Raw genomic sequence first — 22,197 nt, 5'->3', positions numbered from 1 at the left:
AGAATGTAAAGTTTAAATGGGCCTTTCATGTTATATCATTAAATTTAGTAATACTATTTCTCGGGCATTAGGTTTTAACTCTTATAAGAATATACATATTTTTTTCTGTTAATGTACAAATATTTTTCCGATGTGTTTTGGATATTCCTTCTCTAATAAAAAGAGATACCATTTTGTTTTCGGTTGCACAAGAAAGAATATCAAGCATTTTTCTTTTTTAAATTTAATAAGCCACATTAAAGAAGGAACGTTGCAATGCTACACGCTACATTAACGACGTCTCCAGAGTAACTGAATGACGGTTCATACAGAAATCGCAGGTCTGCGTCTCATACAACAACGCCCCCTATAGTTCGTTGCGATCGCGAATTATAAAAAAATTATCAAACAGCAGCTGTCGCCATAGCAACACATGCGCACTGTTTACTATTACTCTTGATTATTGTAGATTAAAAGTGCAGACATTAAATTCAAACCAAGAACCATTTTGCCAATGGATTATATCATATAAAATATTTTTGATTAGTTATTTATATGGAAAATGGCAAGCGAGAATTCTTCAGATAACGGATATTTCGTATCTGTTACTTACAGCTAATATTCCATACAACAGATACTTCTGAACATTGTATTTTGTAACAGATATTTTGGACCACAGATACTATTTTGATTGCAACAAATATAAATTCAAAATAGAGCTATTATAGCATATAACAAATATTTTTGATTAGTTATCTATTTATTTGGATTAGGCAAACGAGAATTCTTCAGATAATAAATAATCCACACAAGAAATACTTCCGAACACAGAATTTTTTTGATTCCAACAAATTTCCTTCCAAATATAGAGAATGAGTAATACGTGAAACTGTTTAGATTCCAACAAACATTTATTATAAATAGAGATGTATAATGCAACAGATACTTTATTTGATTCCAACGAAAAACCGATTCAAAATCGATCTAATATAACAGATATTTCAGATTATTTATTCATTTATATTTTTGGTTAAGGAATATATGTGAATTTTTAATATAATGATATATTATGCCTCATATATTTCAGGTATTTTACTCTTTGATTGCGTCAAGCATGTACTCCAAATAGAGATGGTTAATATATAATGCAACAGGTATTTTGGGTCTGTTACTGTTTTGATTCTAACAATCATAAATGGTAAATATATTGTGTAACAGATATTTTTGATCTATTATAGGGTGCGTAGCCAAATCTTTTAACAAAAATAAGCACCTTTAAAGCACTTTTTAAGCACTCAAAAAGTATTTTTAGGCACTATATACATTAACATACCTGCCAACTCTTCCGGATTTTCCGGAAGATTTTATTTTCATATTTAAAGTGGTAGTAAATATATACTATTTTTTCTTCTATGAACTTAATTTTTAAATGATTTTGATCACCACTATTCTTACAAAAATTAAGCTTATATATTAATATGCGTTACTATCATGGTTGTCGACTTAATTTTTTTCAAATACAACGCATTTGTTTGCTTAAAATTGAAGTTTTAATTCCATTTTAATACCACTGGGAAAAATGATAATGGAAGGGATTAAAAGTTGGCAGGTATACATTAACAAAATGCAAAATAATTTTCAAAGACTTTACATGATCATGATAAAATAACTAGTTTTTGACTAAGAATTTTTTTCTTGATTATATTATCCACCATATCCATCATCGAGAGATTTTTCGGTTCGATATCAGAGGGTGGAAAATGAAGCCTGAAATTGAGAATATCCTGCAAAATGCAAGAATATTTCTTTTNTTACAGATCTTCATTGAAGTTTTAATTTCATTTCAATACCACTGGGAAAAATGATAATGGAAGGGATTAAAAGTTGGCAGGTATGCATTAACAAAATGCAAAATAATTTTCAAAGACTTTACATGATCATGATGTTAGTTGTCAACTAGTTTCTGACAAAGAACTTTTTTCTTGATTATATTAGCCACCATAAAAAGATCGAGAGAATCTTCGGTTCGATTTCAGAGGGTGGAAAATGAAGCCTGAAATTGAGAATATCTTGAAAAATGCAACAGAGTTGCACACGCAGAGATGCCAACTGCTCCGGACAATCCAAAATAATTTAAAAAACGGTAAATAACAAAAGTAAATATTGCAAATATTTGACTATTTATTCTTGCTTTGTAAAAGGTATAGCATGACACCAGGGTTGCCAGATTCTGAAAATAAAAAATACTACGACTTCATCCGAAAAAATACTACAAAATACTACATGTCTTAAGCGCTATCTACAGGACTTTTTTGAAAGCTTATGCAGACGAAAACTGAGACAGACGATTATTATTATTATTAATTAACATTATTTATATCATCTGGCTAAAGTTTTTTAGAATTATATTTAAATTTATTTTAGTTGAGGATAAAATAATATTATAATTGAAAAACAATTATCCTTTAACAATTATCTTAAAACAATAATTATCCTTTTGTGCAATTATACTTCAGATATACGTGTAGTAACTAATATTTTTATCAGCAACTTTCTCTTTTGAAGAATAAAAAAAGAGTTGTGTGTATCATAATAATGTCTCTTGTGTATCATAAACGATTTATTTCAAAGTTGTATAAAATTGAACCTAAATGAAAATATAAAATCTCATATTTTATCTCACATCCTACATAGAAAAGAAAAGTAAAATATACTTAATCAACGTACATAAGAAACAATTTATATTATAGTCTACTAGTATAAACGAACTTTTATTTTTCACAATCATCACTAGATACAGTGACTAATAGAAAATAAACTGTTGGATTATTTCAAAAATTGTTTTTTACTTCAAAACTAGAGTGGCACTTTTCTTTGTTTTAGGAAATGAAAATAAAATAAATAAATAAAAAAAAAAAAAAAATACCACATTTTAAAAAAATACTACGAAAAATACCATACCCTTTTTTTTGGTGAAAAAATACTACCGTAGTATTAAAAATACTACGTCTGGCAACCATGCATGACACAAGTACTAGTAAGTGGTGAATTACATAAGCCTACGAATTATTTAGCAATAGTGGTGGATAAAAATCTACTAAATTGAATTTATTAAACTAAGAATCACAATTGATAAACTACCACTTTAAAATATATATTTGCTGTCCGGAGCAAGTTGGCATCTCTGCACACGAGAGTGAAAGAATCTCAACGAACCCAGCAGAGTAGACACACAAACGGACTCCGAAGTACTTCATCAATCATGTAACATGATTGGCGCTTTCATACGCTACGGACAGACGGTACGTCGAAATGGATTGTAGTTGAATGAATTGTGAAAACGTTACAATGTTAAACCACGCTTTGGCATAATATGCAGCAAAAATCGACAAGGTAATGAAAAAAATATATAACTTACGAAAAGCACTTTTAAAAAATTAAGCACTTTTTAAAAACACCCCATGAAAAAAGCACCTTTAAAGGCTTTCAAAAAACGAAAATCGAAAATAAGCACATTTAAGCACTTTTTAAAAACGCTACGCAAAGAGCTAATATATCGTATAACAGATAGGGACCAAACGTTTTGCGGTTGGAACTTTTTCTGTAAGCAAAATTTCTTAATGATATAAATTTAGTAATTAGTAGCTTTAGTCATCCTACATGGGGAGTTACTTATAATAGTCTTGGAAAATTTTTAATTTAACTAACATTAACCGAGAATTTGGAAATTTGGAAGGAAAAGTTTTGAGACGATTTAGTTTTTTTTAAAAACTTTTATAGCAATCATCTTCAGGTAAAAAAACATAGCGAATTTTAATACTTCGTTGCATATCGTATTGCTTTGAGCTGCGGTACACCGTTTAGGCATGGTATTAACGAGGCCTTCTAGAATGAACTTGAGGATTTTCGCCAATTCCGAATGAAGACCCTGAGGGAGTTCAGCTTTGAAGATAGGTATAGCTCGTTCACCAGGAGTTGGCACTTGGCTCCGCCTTCATCACGTGGTATGCGACGATACTATTTCGCTATTTTTGGGAGAAGGTTGTGAGCAATCCTGATCAATGTTGCTATTTGGTGATCGTTTGGCAAAAATATTTATTTCGCAAACTTTATGTGCATTTTTTTAACAATAAATATTTCATAAATTGGATGATATTTTGCACCCTTTTTTAATGATATTTCTTTCTTTTGAGTGAATAGTTTGTCCTTTATGAGACATTTTGCTGGGAGAACAGCAGTTTTTAAATTTAAAATATATTTAATTAGCAAGTGTAACAAAAAGTATAATAACAGATGATAAAGCAAAGTAAGTGATTGAAAAAGAATTTACTTTTTGTGTTTGGCGCAAATTAAGGGTTGTCTCAATTTCAACAACGGAGATGTTTCTCTTCTAACTCCCGCGCTGAAATGAACTCTGCGTCCCAGGAGGGGGAGCCAAGTCTCAACTTCTGGTGAACGAACTATAGGTTGGTACTTTACTTACTTAGCACTAGAGCTGCACAATGGCAATTGTTGGCGACGATCAGGGATACATCCCAGAGGATGATTCGAAGACATGCCATCGCAATTTTGATCCTCTGCAGATGGCTCTCCTGCTTTGGTAGCCCGATGACCTGCGCGCGAAGTCGAGCATTTTGCGGTCTAACAGATTAACGAAGACATCAAATCTAATACAGTGGATGATCGGTTAACGAACATAATCCGTTCCAAGATTATGTTCGCTATCCGAATTGTTCGTTAACCGATCATCGATTCACCATAGACTTCTATGTGAAATCGATTAATTCGTTCTGGAGACCCTAAAAATTAAATTTTAAAAAATGTATAATTTCTTAGTAAGTTTTTTAAAAAATAATACATACATNGTGGCCGAATACTTACTTTTTAAAAATTTCTCTTTTGATTGTAATTAAAGTAATTTTCAAATTTTAAATTAAAAATGAAATAAATATTAACAAAATTGCTTTTTTAATCTTTGTATATTTAAAAAAATTTTAACAACTTGATTTATTTTTTGTAATAATTTAAATATCTTGATGCCAATAACAAGGCAATATGGCTTTTATAAATCTAAATAATTAATAATAGCATATTTTAGTTATAGTTATACTTGTAATTTATATGCTATTTTATTTAAGATAAGAACTCATTACTTACTACTGTTAAATGTATTCTGAACTTTCTTTTTTGTCAGAAAAATTATTAAAACTCAGAAAATTAAGAACTTTTTAAAAAGTTTCACTCTTGAAATTTTAATTTTGTAATTAAATGATTTTCAAATTTTAAATTAGAAATTAAATAAATATTAACAAATTTTCTTTTTTAAACTTTCTATATTTTAAAAAAAATTTAACAACTTGATGTATTTTTTGTAATATTTTAAATATCTTGATGCCAACAATAAGGCTACACAAATCTAATTCATTAATAATAGCAGCATAATTAATAATAGCATATACTTCATTATTCGGCCGAATAACTTCAGTATTTGGCTAGGCCGAATATTCGGCAAAACGGCCGAATACCGAATAGTGGCCGAATATTCGTTACATCCCTAATAAGTATACTTAGTAAGTTATAAGTATAATTAGTAAGTTATAAGTATAATTAGTAAGTTATAAGTATATAATTTTTATGAAAAAGGGGGATAGACTAATAAAATGTACGTACTCTAAGGGGGGGGGGAGTAAGACCTTGTGTGCGGTAATGTACGAAGAGGGGAGGGGGTTAAAATTTCTCTCCTTTTCTGTACGTACTTTTTGAACGACCCCTAAGATGAAATAGTCAATGCTTGCAGAAAATGCGCTTTGAAATGTGAAGGTTACAGAACATAAATGTTAAAACTGAACACAATAAAAGGCGTTTTTTTCCCCTTAGAGCTTTATTAAGATGTACAAAATAAAAAAACACACATAAAGTATTAATAAAACTCTGAATAAACTGACGAATTCTCAAAGAGGGACCCGAGTTCTTCGGCGCTCAAGAAATTAAAGAGATATCCCACCCTCTATCCGGTATTCTTTCTGAGAATTTGGAAATCTTCATTTTCAAACCTATGAATTACTGAAACTAAAAATGCCTACTTTCACAGCCATTCTAGTATTGTCAGTTTAAATTCGCATATAATCAAAGACCTTCAGATCCGGCATTACTCAATGACACACTGGTTCAACAAAAAAAAAACGGGGCGGGCTTGATGGGGGAATTCTTATTTCTAATTTCATGGGAATTTCTGGACTTGAATGCAGATTATGGAGTTAGTACCAGCCAATCCAAAACATCAATCACAAGTACCAAGAATCATGGTTGAGTTGCTATAAAAAATATGTATGTTTTATAACAGTTTTATGAATTTATTTTCTCCTACGAGCATTTTAATTGACGGAGTAGCTCAGTTGTTCTCAATTTTTTGTCGGCTGTAGAACCCTTCGAATGTTTGACCTTCTTTTCGCGTAATCCGAGATTTCATGAATAAATTTCTTCAGTAATTTTGAACACATAAATTAACGAAAGACTGAATTATTTTGATCAATCACATGTACCAAGAATCCTTTCGAAAACATAAAATTCTAACTCTAAACCCTAGGACTCAGTAGAACACCATTCGGAAACAGCTGGTGTAGATTATCATCAGTTTATTTTCGCCATGTTTTTTGAATCGATTGTATGGTAGAAATATTTCTACTTTAAAGTTCAGTCGTCATATAAAATAATGCGTTCCGCCCTCTATGCTAATTCAAAAAAATAGCGTAAATGAAGAAAAACCATAGTGTTATCAAATTTAAAAGCGTTTGTGGTCTAATTTTTTAATATTTAAAAAGTTACAACAACGCATCATTATCTGGGTCCATCAGAATTCGAGTTATTCATTGATTTGGATAATTTTCATGTAGGTGAAAAAAATCTCACCAAATTGGCGATTTTTTAAAAAAAAATCAATAACTTTTAAAATATTTAAGTTATTTGTCCCTTCTAAAACCCAGATAATTCTTTACCACTAGATGGTATTTGTAGTTTAAAATTATAGCTCAGCTTCGAGTGTAAGGTACTTAAAATGTGGCTTTTTTTTTTTATTATTTTCGTTAGCGAAAGAGTTTCGGAAAAAAAATCTCGCCAAGTTGGCGATTTAAAAAAAAAACACCTAAGATTTTTTTGAATATGTTACCAATTTGTCCACCTATTCTAAACTCCATAACTTGCGTAAAAAAATTTCAGAAATTTTTTTTTGCTCTGATTCCGGTTAATTAGAAGTCAGGTTCTATAGATTATTAAAAGTAAAAATAAATCTTGGGCCTTATTATTTATACAAATATTTTTCATTATGTGAATAAAAATATAACTGGAATTAATATGAGACTTTTTTTACAAATATATCAAATTCTAATAATAATTTATAACATCTGAACAATTTTCTTTCAATTTTCTTTCAATTTCCTGAACTACTATGTTATAATATAAAATGTAATTTTAAATAAGATGCTCTTATTTCAACCATACACTGAAATCATGATTACCCAAGTAAAATTATAAAAACATTTTCCATTGAATTCTTCGAAATATTTTCCAGGGAAAATTCTCATAAAAATTTAAAGTGCCGGAGTCCAATATTTCATCAACCAACTCCACAGCTCTATTGCATAACTCAGTCGTATTTAAAAATTAATGAATAAAGAAAAAATACCGAAAATCTAATTTTAAAGAAAAGAACCTTACCAGTTCAAGCACAGTGCTCAAATGAAATAAGAGTTTCGATTAATGTCGGGCGCTCACCTCTTAATAAAATGCACAAATTGCTAGAAAAGGAAAACAATACTTCTAGAATTAGAACAATCACGAATTGATATTTCGGCCATGGCCTAAACCAGATGTATAGCCAGCTGGTCCTAAATCGTTTCTTTCAGATTCCTAACATGCAAGACATATTTACAAAGCATTTCCCGAACTTCATTTTATATATTTTACTATGCAGCAGTTTTATATGACTTTAGAATTAGGAAAACTAAAAAAAAAATAGTTTTAATTATGTACGTATTGTACTAAATAAATGAAATCGTGTTATTATATGTGAAATTCCAAGTTTTGAAGATTTAAAGTGTCTTTTTTCACAGCAGAGGCTTATTCATTAATTTCATGCGTTTGAGCTAGGGTCGGCAAATGGATTTTGCGATCCAAGAATCTATTTTGAAACTAATGTTTATTAAATAATTATTGTACACTTGTAGTTATATTCATTTGGTTAAAATATTTTAATACTGCAGAATACCTTGTTATATTTTATATTATAGTCACACAACGAATCTTTATTTTAGTACCATTGCAGTAGTCAATATTTTTTTTGTACCGGTAAAAAAAATTCTTACAGTTTACACTTGTAGCTGTTACATTAATTTTGTCAAGATTTTTTTTTGTACCGGTAAAAAAAATTCTTACAGTTTACACTTATAGTTACATTAATTTTGTCAAGATTTTTTTTGTACCGGTAAAAAAATTTCACCGTTACAAAAAAAAATTCTTACAGTTTACACTTATAGTTACTTTAATTTTGTAAAGATTTTTTTTTGTACCGGTAAAAAAAAATTCTTACAGTTTACACTTATAGTTACATTAATTTTGTCAAGATTTTTTTTTGTACTGGTAAAAAGAATCAGTTTACACTTATAGTTACATTAATTTTGTCAAGAATTGTTTTTTTTTGTGACTCAGAAGTAATTTTTTTTCACTTGTAGTTCTATTGATTAGATTGATATTTTTTGTGCAGCAGCAAAAAAAATATAAATATACTTGTAGTTGCTAAGATTTTTTTTTTGTGGCAGTAAAAAAGTTCTTACACTTTACACTTGTTTTTCAGTACCCGCAAAAATAATTTTTACATTTGTAGTTGTATACATTTTTTAGTGCCGAAAAATTCTCGTTAGATATAACACGTGTAGTTGAAATAGCTTAGCTAAATTTTTTAATGGCACGAAAAAATCTGTCAAAATTTTTTTTTGTGGCGGTAAAACGTCCTTACTCTTTGGTTATTTTGAACTACTCAAAGATTTCTTTTGTGTCCGGAAAAATAATTTTTAAACTTGTAGTTGTATTGATTAAGTTAAAATTTTTAAGTGCCATAAAAAATCACGTTAAAGTTTACACTTGTTGTTGTAATGAATTAGAATTTTTTAGATGCACAAAAAAATCTTTACGCTTGTAGTGCGATTGAAATTTCCTAGATTTTTAAGTGCCGGCAAAAAAAGAAATCTTTATACTTGCACATAATTAATTTTTGACAAGATTTTATTTTACTGTCAGAAAAGTCCACACAATTTGGACTTGTTGAATTGGCTTTGTCAAGATTTTTATTACAAATTTAAACAAATTTACACAATTTACAAATTTACGCATGTAGTTATATATATCTTGTCAAGATGCGTCTTATTATTATTAAAAAAACAACATAAAACCTCACAATTTACCCTTGTAGCTATGTTAATCTGATCAATATCTGTGCGGCAAAAAAAGTCTGATTGCCTCATTGTTTAAAAGCACTCAACACTCAACTGTCATTGTTTATGTCTTGGTTTTGTTCCTCATTGATGACTTGAAGCTCACTCAGCCTAACAGCATTATCATAGATACCAGCTTGCTTGGGAACTAAAGGCGGCTAGTGCGCAATACTGACTACGATGCCACAATCATGCATTAGCAACGGAATTTTCGAGACTTAACCTTTATAGCAGTCTGCTGAAGATGATTCGGTTATTTATTTTTAGAAAATCTCTATTCTTGTAGTTATATTGATCTTGTCAAGATTTTATTGTGCCGGAAAAAAGTCTTTACACTTGTAGTGATTGACAAAATTTTTAAGGCGCACAAAAACTCATCACACTTATATTGATTTCGTCAAGATTTTTTCTTGCACTGCAAATTACAACTTAACATTTTACAGTCGTATTTTTAATCACATTTATTAGGATTACAGTTAAAAGTTTATTTCATTGTCTGACTAATTTATCTCTCCGTGTAAGATTATTTTTTCATTGTAGTAACAAAGCTTTAATCACTTGATTTTCATTTTGGTCCATTCAGTAGTTTAAGATGTAATCCAGAAATAACCAAAAACTATGATTTTATTTTTAACAAATTAAAATCAATTAAGTCGCCTGATAATGCGAATTCAAATTGATTCTGAAGAATGTTGATAATGAATATTGGTTCCAAAACTTATTGTTCTTATAATAAGTTTCGGTAAGGGTAGAGAACATTAATCCCATGACGGAGTGGGACATGGGTGTCCCTTTTACATACTTTTTCTGGTGCTCTAATTATAAGCAAAAATATATTTTGGTAATTTTTTAATACAAAAAAATTCTAAACAAATCGGAATTATAATTGTACTAAAATATAAAATCAAAAAAAAAAAAAAATAATTAAAAAANACTAGTACACATCGAGAACATTTCAAACAATATTTTTCAAATGGTATCTAAAGAAAAAAAAAAAAAAAAATTGAAAAAAATTGATTTTGTAAATTAAAGGAACTTCAATGGTGAATAACTGTTCCTCTTAGATTCAACTATTTGCAAATAAGTGGAAATTTAAAAAAAAAATTATTGGTTAGAAATGAGCTGTATTTGGAAGTTTTTACCTTTAACGCAGAAAAAGACACAGCTGTTTCATGCTGTATTTCATAAACCTAAATTATTAAAATGCTAAATACGATATTTTTCACTCATTTTGATCTAAATTAAAACAAAATAATGAAAAATATGTTTATATAATTATGTTACATATTTCAAGTGTTATTTTCTGGCATTTCTTGAATTAACCCTTTGCGCATGGTGTACCATGCTATACCATCAAATGTGGTTCACATGCTATGCCAGCCGTAGACAAAAGGTTAAATATTAGATAAATAATAAAATATTCAGTTTGAAAGGAATAAAAAGTCGAATGATGAAAGGAAAAATTTCAATAAAATGAATTAAAATAATAAGTTGGCGCATATTAACAAGAAATAAATATCTCGTATTTTTTCACGTTCGAACAAACCAATTTTTATTTTAAACCATTTTTATGATTTTTTCTTCTTTTAACGCTATGACGCAGTTTGGACAACGGTGTCCTCTTTACATATTTTTTTTGACGATCTAATTACAAGCAAAACTACATTTTAGCATTTTTAAATAATTATAAACAGTCTAACAGTTACTAGAAAAATCTGTTAGAGATTATTGGAATTATATGTGCACTAGGATATAAAATTCATAACATTCAGTTTTGAAAATAAAAATTTAGTCATATTCAAAAATTTATCGATTATTGATTTTGTAAGTTAAAGAAAACTTCAATGATGAATAATTGTTTCTCTTAGATCTAAATAGCGGCAAATTAGTGCAAATTTGAAAAATTATTGTTTGGCGGTTGTTAGCAAGATTTTATTTTTAGCTGAATAATACTTTTTACTGATTTCGATCTAAATCAATACAAAATAATGAAAAAAGAATGAAAAATATGTTTAATAAAAATTCTGCGATAAAAGGTTAATATTTTTTTTTTAAAATTTTGAACAAGGATGTAAATTGGACAATGTAATAATCTGACAACGTAAATATTTAATGCAATAGTCCGGGAAGTTAAATTAAAGTAGTGTCTAGATTTCGAAGGTAGTTGTAATAGCCGACTACAAAAATGTAGCTTTTCCGACCTCTGAAGAAGGGTTAATTGGATGGATATTAACCGACAGTAAAACATCTTCGCAATATTATTGGTTAATCTGAATAATTTTCATGTAGTTCTAAAAACATGAAGTATTAAGAAAATATTTACGCTCTGAATCAAAGAATTTTTTCGCAGAATCTTGTGTCTAGACAATTTCCATTAAAGGTTAATGTCTAATTCTTAGTACTAAAGTTCCAAGCGTAAATGAACACAGGTGGAGATTTTTGTTGAAATTGAGTCACTTCTTGCACGCAAGCAACAAAGAATATTCTCGTTTTCAAACAAATGTTTCGGAATAATTGGCGAAATTAATCCAATTTTATGGTATAAAAGCTTTTGTCGCACTCTAGAAAAGTTAGCAACAAACTTATCGTCATTAATTAGCAGCAAATTATCAGGAATAAATTGACAAAATTAATAAAAATTTTCTGGGATTAGAGCTTTTTCAGTCATATAAGCAGAAGTTAGCAACAAGAATATCGTTTTCTAACAAGAATTTAGGAGTTATTAAACTAAACCGATCAAATTTCAAACGATTAAAAATAAGCAAGAAAAGTTACAGATATCGTTTTCCAACAAGTAATCAAGAATTATTGACAAGATTAATAAAAAAATTTGCCGAAAGCTTGAAAAATTAGCAACTACCATCATTATTTAACAAGTTATTAGGAATAATTGACAAAATTATTAACTTTTTCCGGGATTAGAGCTTTTTCAGTCAGATAAGCAGAAGTTAGCAACAAGAATATCGTTTTCTAACAAGAATTTAGAAGTTATTTAACTAAAGCGATTCAAACGATTAAAAGTAAACAAGAAAAGTTACAGACATCGTTTTCCAACAAGTAATCAGGAATTATAAACAAAATTAATGAAAGATTTTGCTGAACGCTATAAAAGTTAAACTTATCGTCATTACCTAGCAAGTTATCAGGAATAATTGGCAAAATTAACATTATCAGAGATTAAAGCATTCGTAGTCATATAACCAGAGGTAGCAACAAGAACAATATCGTTTTCTGACAAGAGTCAGGAGTTATTTTTCTAAACCGATCAAATTTCAAATTATTAAAATTAAGCAAGAAAAGTTACAGACATCGTTTTGCAACAAGTAATCAGGAATTATTGGTAAAATTATTAAAATTTTCTGGGATTGAAGTTTTCGAACAAGCTTCGAACATCGTTTTCGAACAAGAATTTATGAGTTATTTTACTAAACCGATCAAATTTCAATGCAATAATGAAAATAAATAAGTAAAAATAGAGTAAAATAAAACACCCTTATCTACAGCATTTACACTTATGATATTTAGAAAATTTTAATATAAATAACATCGATAAAAAAATTTAAAATGAAAGTGATTAATTACAATGAATTTATGATGATTAATTGCTCATACGAAACTGTGAAAATCTTACAACTTTTAAAGTTACTGAAGAAGATGAATAGCTCAAATATAAATCTATTTGATGACTCAGAGATGACTCATTTTTATGGAAATATGGCCATGATCATAGAGGAGATCAATGAATGCATCATTTGAGAGAGAAACCTTACTGATTCAGAAATTCTTTTTTGGAGAAATTAAAAAAAAGTTTCGTTAAAAAAAAATTCGCAACAATTATAAACATTGTAAAGGGACTTTCCTCAAAACTTTAATTTTTGGTAAGTAATGTTAATAAAAAGATCTACAATTAGAACAATTATACAATTAGAATTCCAATCTACAATTAGAATTAAAATTAGAACATTCCAGATAGTCGTAATATATAATCGAAATTTTAATTGGCGATAAATTGCGATTGCAATAAGTGATTTCAATTGTTAGAAAACGATTGATTCACGCATTGGCCTCAGGTATAAAGTGTCTGTAAAAATTGGAGATTGGTGTAAAGAGGTTGAGAATTCTTTTGAAAAATTATAACCTCTAGGATTCAAAAGCAAGTTAAGTATAACAGAATAATAAAATTTACGTTGAAACAAAATAGATTCGATTTTAGGGAACACTCACCACCCAAGCAAGGTCAAGCATCTAGATCTATCTTTTAACAGGCATGGCAGAAATTGCCAAGCAATTTTGATCCCAGTTCGATGACCAGGACAGCACCTGAGCTTTCACCCCGCTCTCCAAACTTCAACATGACACAGAGATGCTAACTGCTCCAGATTGAACAAAATATTAAAATAAAAAATAAATAAAAAAAAAACGGTAGAGAGCTACAAACTAAAACGTACAGATTTTCAGTGGACTTTGCCAACTTTTTACAAGGCTTACCACTGCTTAACTGCAACAATGTGGCTTATCACATAGGTTTTTGAATTCGAAGTAGTGGTGAGTAAAAACCCTACGAATCCGAACTTACTAAAAGAAGAATCATACATGCAAAGAAATTCGAAAATATATATCCACTGTCCGGTGTAAGTTGGTATCTCTGCAACCTATAAATCTAGTATGGAAGCCCAATAAATCGAACTTACTAAACCAAGAATCATACAAAGAAATTCGAAAACATATATCCACTGTCCGGTGAAAGTTGGCATCTTTGCACCAGAACCGACGACGAGAATTTATGCCATATGACATGTTTAACGTGCACTTTGCAGCATATACAAGCCGGTTGCTTAGTCGGCTGTCGAGATCGAACTCACGACCCCCCCCCCTCAGCTCTCTGCCAGTTAGGAGACATCAAGTCATTAAAAAAGCCGCCAAATTGAACAAACTATAAAAAAGGAAATTAAAATGGACAATATAGTTAATTGACTTACCTACAGAAGCTGATAGACCAATCAACTCTTGTTGATGGCATCTCAATGCAGAATTTGCTAGAACCATTTACTATCATCACAGTTGACTAACAATTACATAGTCTAAACAAAGAATAAATAAAATTACCATATTATCCATAATGTCATGAAGTACTGTAAAATGTACATAATATAATTCAAATATATATGTTACTGTGAAAGACCGAAATTTGTGGTTATAACTTCCACAGGTGAATATTAACAAACACCACATAGTCGTTTTGGTAAATGTCCGAAATATATACTAGGTTTAGTTAAGTGCCACTGCCCGGTATAGATTTGCTCCGTGTGCTCTACATCTATTTTTTTTTTAAAGGTCAAGTGCCACTGCCCAGTTTGCTTTTAACCGGTACTTCCGATCATTGTTTTTCCTAATGTATCCTCATCAGATATTAAAATATCGAAAAAATACAATAATAGCAACGAATAAATTAATTTTTGCTTCAGTTTTGATTTAAATTGATTTTGACCACCTAGACATTTCAATGATTAAAAGATCTGCAAACATACTAAATTCTCTGGAAATTTTCCTCAGACATTTAAAGCAGAAGCTCAAACTTATGATTTCAGTTTTGATTTAAATTGATTTTGACCACCAAGACATTTAAATGTTTAAAAGATCTGCAGATCTACTTAATTCCCCAGACATTTAAAGCAGAAGCTTAAATTTATGATTTCAGTTTGATTTATATTGATTTTGACCAGACATTTAAATGTTTAAAAGATCTGCAGATCTACTTAATTCCCCAGACATTTAAAGCAGAAGCTTAAATTTTTGCCTTCAGTTTTGATTTAAATTGATTTTGACCACCAAGAAGACATTTAAATTATTAAAAGATCAGCAGATCTATTTAATTCCCCAGATATTTAAAGCAGAAGCTCAAATTTTTGCTTTCAGTTTTGATTTAAATTGATTTTGACCTCCGCGATATTTAAACGATATTTATAAAGACAAACATACATTTAAAAAGACATACAGACCTGCCAATTACAAAGGGGACTTTCCCCAAATATTCGAGGTAGTAACTAAGCTTATGCTTCCAAGTTTCGATTTAAAATGATTTTGAGAACTGTGATATTTTATTAATTCAAAGACATACAGACCTGCCGATTTCACTGAATATTTTTCCCCAAACATTTTAAGTTGTAGTGAAATCTGGTCTTCCAGTTCTGGTTTTAATTGACTTGGACCACCAGAACAACATTTAAATAACTAAAAGATATACTAACCTGCCACTTCTCTTGAGTTTTATTCTCCCAACAACAATGGAAAGTTTGTCTTATAGTTTTGATTTAAAATGATCGTATATTAACACCCTGTCAGCAGGAGATTATTAATATGCAACATATCAGCAATCAGTAAGAACCCACAACTGATAATAGCACAAATATTTATGGATGGAAAAAAATTATCTTAAAAAAATTTTAAAATTCATACAATTTGGTGAATTTAGAATAAAAGACACCCGAGAATTTTTTTACGTTAACAACAGATGATGGTTTCTTAAAAAAAATTTTTAACTTTAAAATAACGCAATTCAAACAATTTTGTACATCTCTAATTAAAAGCATCAGCGACTCTTACGTATTCAACACAAAAAATTAATCATATTTATTTAATCTTAAAATATTCCTAGATGTAAAATAATCATGCATCTTTGTGAATTCACAATTAAAAAACACCCACGAATCTTTTACAAGTGCAACGAGAGACGGTTTCTTATAAAGAAAATTATTACAATAAGTATTACAATTCACACAATTTCGTGCATCGGGAATTAAAAGCATTCGAGAGTTTATAACGCAGGGGTTTCCAACTTATATAAGGTCGGGGGCGGCAATTAAAAACACCAGTCAAATGGCAGGCAGCAACTTTATCAAAATTTTATATAGGACTCTTCAAAGTTTGAAGGAACATTAAATATTACTGTCGGATTTTTATCAAGTTGTACGAAACATAATTATTGAATTACAAATAATGATAAATATTTTCTTGAATCAATATTTTCTTGGATGCAAAACCTGAGAAATTTTTTTTTGCACCGTTGGTTTGCTAAATTCCACAGAAACTAAGAAATTAGGTTTTTTTTAACGAAAAGTACTTTAAACCCATATAGATTTTTTTGACAAAAATTGTCTGCTAATATATTTAACAACTAATATATTTATTAAGTACAAAAAAAGGCTTCGTGGGCCGCATGCGGCCCGCCAGTTGGTAACCACTGTTATAATGTATGCAACGAAAGACGATTTCTTAAAATATTTTTTTAACGCAATAAAATTTTGCAATTCACACAATTTTGTTTACGCAGAATTAAAAACATCCGAGACAGTTTTACGTAATTAACGAAAGAATTTTTTTTAAATATTTTTTTTAAAAAATACTCCGAGTTATTATAAAATGATTCATACAGTTTTGTAAATTCAAAATTATGAAACATCCAAAATTCCTTTACGCATGCAACCGAAATCGTTTACTTAAAATATTCTTTGAGATTATAAAGTAATAAAATTTCGTGGATTTAGAATTAAAAGCATGCGAAGATATTGTGCTTAATGCAAGGAAAGTCGGTATCTTTAAAAGATAGATTCACATTTCTCAGACACAAAGCAGCTTTATCTGCCGAAAGATGATCGTGTTGTTTTCTAAGTAAAAAAAAAAAAAATAACTGAGAAAACTAGATTAATGATTCAAGAAACATTAAGTAGAATACATAATCGTATACTGTTCAAGTTAACCGACGAAAGGTTCGATTACGATTATATGTCAATGTTGAAGGAATCATAAATGAAAGACAAATACGAACAAATAAAATAAGTATCAAAATAAAATATGTATCAAAATATGTAGTATTTCTCACACCATTTAAGTTCTCTCAATTAATGAAAATATTTTTATTTACTAATCCATTGAGTGAAAATTTCTAAACACAAAAGAACTTCAGATCTGAAAATTGGTTATTAATTTTCGAAAAAGGAAGGAAAAAAAAATGCTAGTATTGAAAAACATTTCTCTTTTATTCGCTTTTGAATAGAGTTCTACCACTATTCAATTAATTATAATTATATAAATATTATGTAAACTTGTTTATATGACAGTTATAACTGTTGACCCATGCACTAGCGATACATTTTCTATTAACGTAAATTTTTTATTATTTTTTAGAAAAGATAAGTTGAAAATTTCCTGCCTAACACTTCAGTTTCAAAAAATATTGCAAGTGAACCATTTCAGATAAAAATATTTATATTAATAACCCTGCTGTATCCCCTCCCCAACCCTGTTTAAAACGGACCCTTTGCAAACCATTTTATTGTTGAAAAGGAATCTTTCAGGAAATATTTTATTGCAAAAATTCATCCTTCACAAACTATTTGATTATAAAAAGAAATAATTCGCGAGATATTATGCTGCGAAAAAGGACTCTTCAAACTATTTTATAGTAAAAAGGAATATTTCAATAAATACTTTATTGTGAAAACGAATCCTTTACAAACTATTTTGCAGTAATTTTTTTTCTCATGAAAAATTTTATTGTGAAAACGGACCCTTCAAAAACTATTTTATTAAAAAAAGGAGCATTTCACGAAATATTTTATTGTAAAAAGAAATTTTCCCGAAATTATTAAATGCGAAAACGGAGCTTTTACAAACTATTTTATTGTAAAAAGAGACCTTTCAAGCAATATTTTGGTGCAAAAGTGTATCATTTACAAACTATCTTATTGTAAAAAGGAAACTTTTCACGAAATTATTTGCGAAAACGGACCCTCCACAAACTATATTATTGTAAAAAGGAATATTTCACGAAATACTTTCTGAAAACGGATCTCCTTACAAATTAATTTACTGTAAAAAAATTTTTTTCACGAAAAATTTTATTGCGAAAACGGACCCTTCACAAACTATATTATTGTAAAAAGGAAACTTTTCGCGAAATTGTTTGCGAAAACGGACCCTTCACAAACTATATTATTGCAAAAAAGAACTTTTCCCGAAATATTTTATTACAAAAACGGATCTATCACAAACTATTTAATTGCAAAAAGAAATTTTTCACAAAATACTTTGTTAAAACGGATACTTGAAATTTTTTTTCTTCTCGAAAACGGACTCTTCACGAACTATTTGATAGTAAAAAGGGACCTTTCGCGAAATATTTTATTGCAAAAAGGTTACTTAAAAAAAACTATTTTATTGTAAAAAAGAATCTTTCGCGAAATATTTTATTGAAAAACTATCGTTTATAAACAATTTTATTGTGAAAAGGAAATTTTTCGCGAAATATTTCATTGCGAAAACGGACATTTCACCAAACTATTTTATTGTAGAAAGGAATATTTCCCGAAATATTTTATTGCTAAAATGGACGCTTTATAATCTATTTTACCGTAAAAAAGATTTTATTACTAAATATTTTATTGCGAAAACGAATCTTTCACAAATTCCTACATTTTGTTTAATTTTTTATTTAGTACCAAGGTACAATACCCTGTATACAAAGATACAACATGGTACTGTACCTTGGGATACTTTTCAATTGTGTGAAAAATAACTTATTACTTACTCACTTATAGGATAACATATTATTTATTTCAAAGTGGTTACAGATTCTTTAATTGTTAGCAATAAGACATTGTTTACATTTCTACTATAATCTTTTCAGAGATGCCAACTTGCACCGTTTTGTAAAAAAATATTTTTCAGTGGGAGCTAAATGTAAGCCATTTTTAGTTTAGTATTTTTCACATGTATATAATTTAAGTAATTTTTTCACCACTGCGTATCAAAAATACATAATATCATATGAAATACAACTTTATTACAGTTATGTCGTGGTGCCAATTGTAAAGAATGGGCGTAACTACTCATAATTTGATATTAAATAGCATACTGTTTAATTCGCTACCAATTTATTTAATTTTATAACCGTCATTGAACAGCCGACCCAATGTTGGGTTTACGACTACTAATGTTCAACTCCGTAGCCTTGTGATTTTGAACCAAATCCAAAAGACAAAAGAATTCCTGGATCAAGTATAGGGAGAAATTTTGCCTTCGTGGAGGACTTTTTGATGAAACTACCCGCATCTGCGTTACATGGAGAGGAAAACTACGAAAATCTCCCATTGTTATCTCGAAGGCAAAGGAATTTTAACCCATTATCCGCCTACCACTGAGGTGGCAGAGCACTGTTGTCGGTGCGAAATTCGCATCGACCAGCCATCGCTGGGATTCGAACCCGGTTCACCTCATTGGAAGGCCAACGCTCTATCCCCTGAGCCATCACGACTCCTGTTACTCTATAACAGATATTTTGATTAAATAATAAAATGAAATTGGTCCGATTATACTTTGCACAAAAATTTGGTCTATGTGGTAACTTAAAAATGCTGACTTAGAAAAATTTTCTCCACCCGCCTTAATTGTATTCTTCTGAAGACGAATAAATATAAATAGTGTAAAAATTCTATTTCAATAGGGATTTTTTAAGAAACTTCCTAAATTTTAGGAAATATTCTAGAATGTACAAAAACCAAAAGAATTTTTATTAAAACAGTAGACCAGAATAAACAGGCAAAATCCAGTAGTCTAACTGGTAAATCCAGTAGAGTTGGCAGCTTTGTATATACGAAAGTTTTCATTAAATGAAGTTTAATATGACAAAAATGAAGTTGCAAAAAATATGAAAACTGTTTTAATAAAAAAAAAAACTTAATAAATTTTTTCAACGGCATTCTCTTGTAAAAGTATGTAAGGAATGAATATTCGTCCCGTGGGACAATTCAAAACTGAGTAAAATATTTCAACGTGTTCTCACGAAAACAGCGGAAGTTGTAATAGTGCATTTTGATCTGGGCCCTCTCCTGCGCAAAAGAGGGAAGAACCACCAAAAGAATATAATGCCAACGGATGAGAATGAAAAAGTATAAGACCCAAAAAGTGGTTGCTTTGGTAGGTCGCATTCCAGAAATCAGGAGGGGGTGAAAAACGGGGGGAGGGGTAGATAAGAACTTTCCGTGAGTACCACTACGATTCTTGGAATCTATTGATGATGTTATTTATAAGGGACTGAGTACAAAGCAAAAAGAAAATCTTTTAGAAAAGCTAAATTCAGTGTTAATTTAGTTGCTGTTTGTATAGAACAAAAACAGTCGCCACTGGCCAGAGGGCGATTAAACAATTGTGGGCCAGTCGCCATTTTCATTTTATTATTATTTGTTTTAATTTGTAAGGAAATATTACGCTTATTTTATAATACTCTTAAAATTACTTTATTGACTTTCGTTTCTTAGCATTTTTCTACAATTTAGAACGTATACCATATTTTATTTTTAAAAAAATGCTTTATCTTGTAAAAATCAAATTTTTTTTAAATTTTTTTAAATTTTTTTTTTTTAAAAAAATTTCAAAATTTTGATATTTTATTCTGTTAAATTTCCTCATTCATTTTTGCTTAAATATATGTGAAAGATAAACGGGTAAAGGAAGTACTGAAAAATAAAAACACCGAAAAACAATTTTTTACGACACTTTTTTTAAAACTAGATTTAAATTAAAAAAAAAAAAAAAGAATTGTCGAAATAAGGTGTAAGAAAGTTTATTCCTTACAGCTTTTGTTTGTTCTATACCATCCAAAATGTGTACAAAAAGAACTCTCAAAATCGTTGCAACTTTTTAAAAAAATTCGAAATTTTTAAAAATTTGCTGTTTTTAACCTTTAGTACAATTTAAAATAAACTTCAAAATTAAATTTTTTTCATTGACATTAAACAAAAAAAATCCTGACTTAATTTTGTTGATAATTTTAAAAATTTCAAAAATTAATTTTTTCAAATTTATTTTCATCATTCTTCTGAAAAAAAAAAAGATTAAATATGAACTATGTAAGAGCAAGAGAAAGTCTGAAAATATTAAGTACATTCAATATCAATTCTGAAACAATAGTTGTGAGCATTGCGAAATATCTTTCAAAAATCTTAGTTCATTGCGATGCACATATTAACGTATGTGGCTTAAACTAATTTGACAGAAAAGAAAGAATATGCTTTTTACGCTAAACTCAGAACTGTAAAAAGATCGGATGCAAAAGTATAGGTTTCCACACCTTCTTTTTAGCTTACCGCTCACTTAGCAAATAAAACTTTCAACGCCTCCTATATAAATGTTCTTTAACAAAAGCTAATTAAACAATTTAAAGAAACTCTTTAAATTCGTTACCTTTTCTCATATAGTAAACTTTTTATATCGTTATTCTACTGAAAACATTTAATCTTTTTCAACTTAAAAAAATTGTAATAAAATACATCGTCTGCCTTTTTAACATATTTGAGTTTAGGCTTCAATTCATTACGATTGAGTTCTGATATGTGAAAATCTAGTTATAAAATCAAAAGTCATTCAGAGTTTTCCGTTTTTGTTTTTATTATTTTTTTTGTACAATTGTACAGGCGCAAACGCGTCTTGTGAATAAACCAATCTCATAAAACTATCAAGTAGAAAATGGTACATAAAATTCATGAAATTTTCAGTGCTTCAGATTTCATCATTATATCTTTAATATGAAAATGGTAGAGCGATGTAAGAGTAATGCAAACAATATAGATTCTTGATATTATATTTAATTCAGCACATAACACATTACTGTCAAGTGTTTATGTATTATATGATTTATAACAAAATCTCTTGAATTCAGATTTATTATATATATATA

At 29.1% G+C, this 22,197-nt stretch overlaps 1 protein-coding gene across 1 annotated transcript in view; it reads right to left on the bottom strand.

Annotated features, from left to right (window-relative positions):
• Positions 1 to 22,197, bottom strand: part of LOC107439895 (cyclin-dependent kinase 4) — a 176,285-nt gene that overhangs the window by 120,740 nt on the left and 33,348 nt on the right. The window contains exon 2 of the mRNA XM_071185398.1: positions 14,444 to 14,545. The gene's annotated coding sequence lies outside the window, so the exon portion shown is untranslated. The remainder of the gene's footprint in view (positions 1 to 14,443; positions 14,546 to 22,197) is intronic.

Source organism: Parasteatoda tepidariorum, chromosome 9 (genome assembly GCF_043381705.1).
Source record: "Parasteatoda tepidariorum isolate YZ-2023 chromosome 9, CAS_Ptep_4.0, whole genome shotgun sequence".
Taxonomy (NCBI): Eukaryota; Metazoa; Arthropoda; class Arachnida; order Araneae; family Theridiidae; genus Parasteatoda; species Parasteatoda tepidariorum.
The sequence above is the reverse complement of the archived record's forward strand: the minus strand, read 5'-3'. Positions and strand labels throughout refer to the sequence as shown.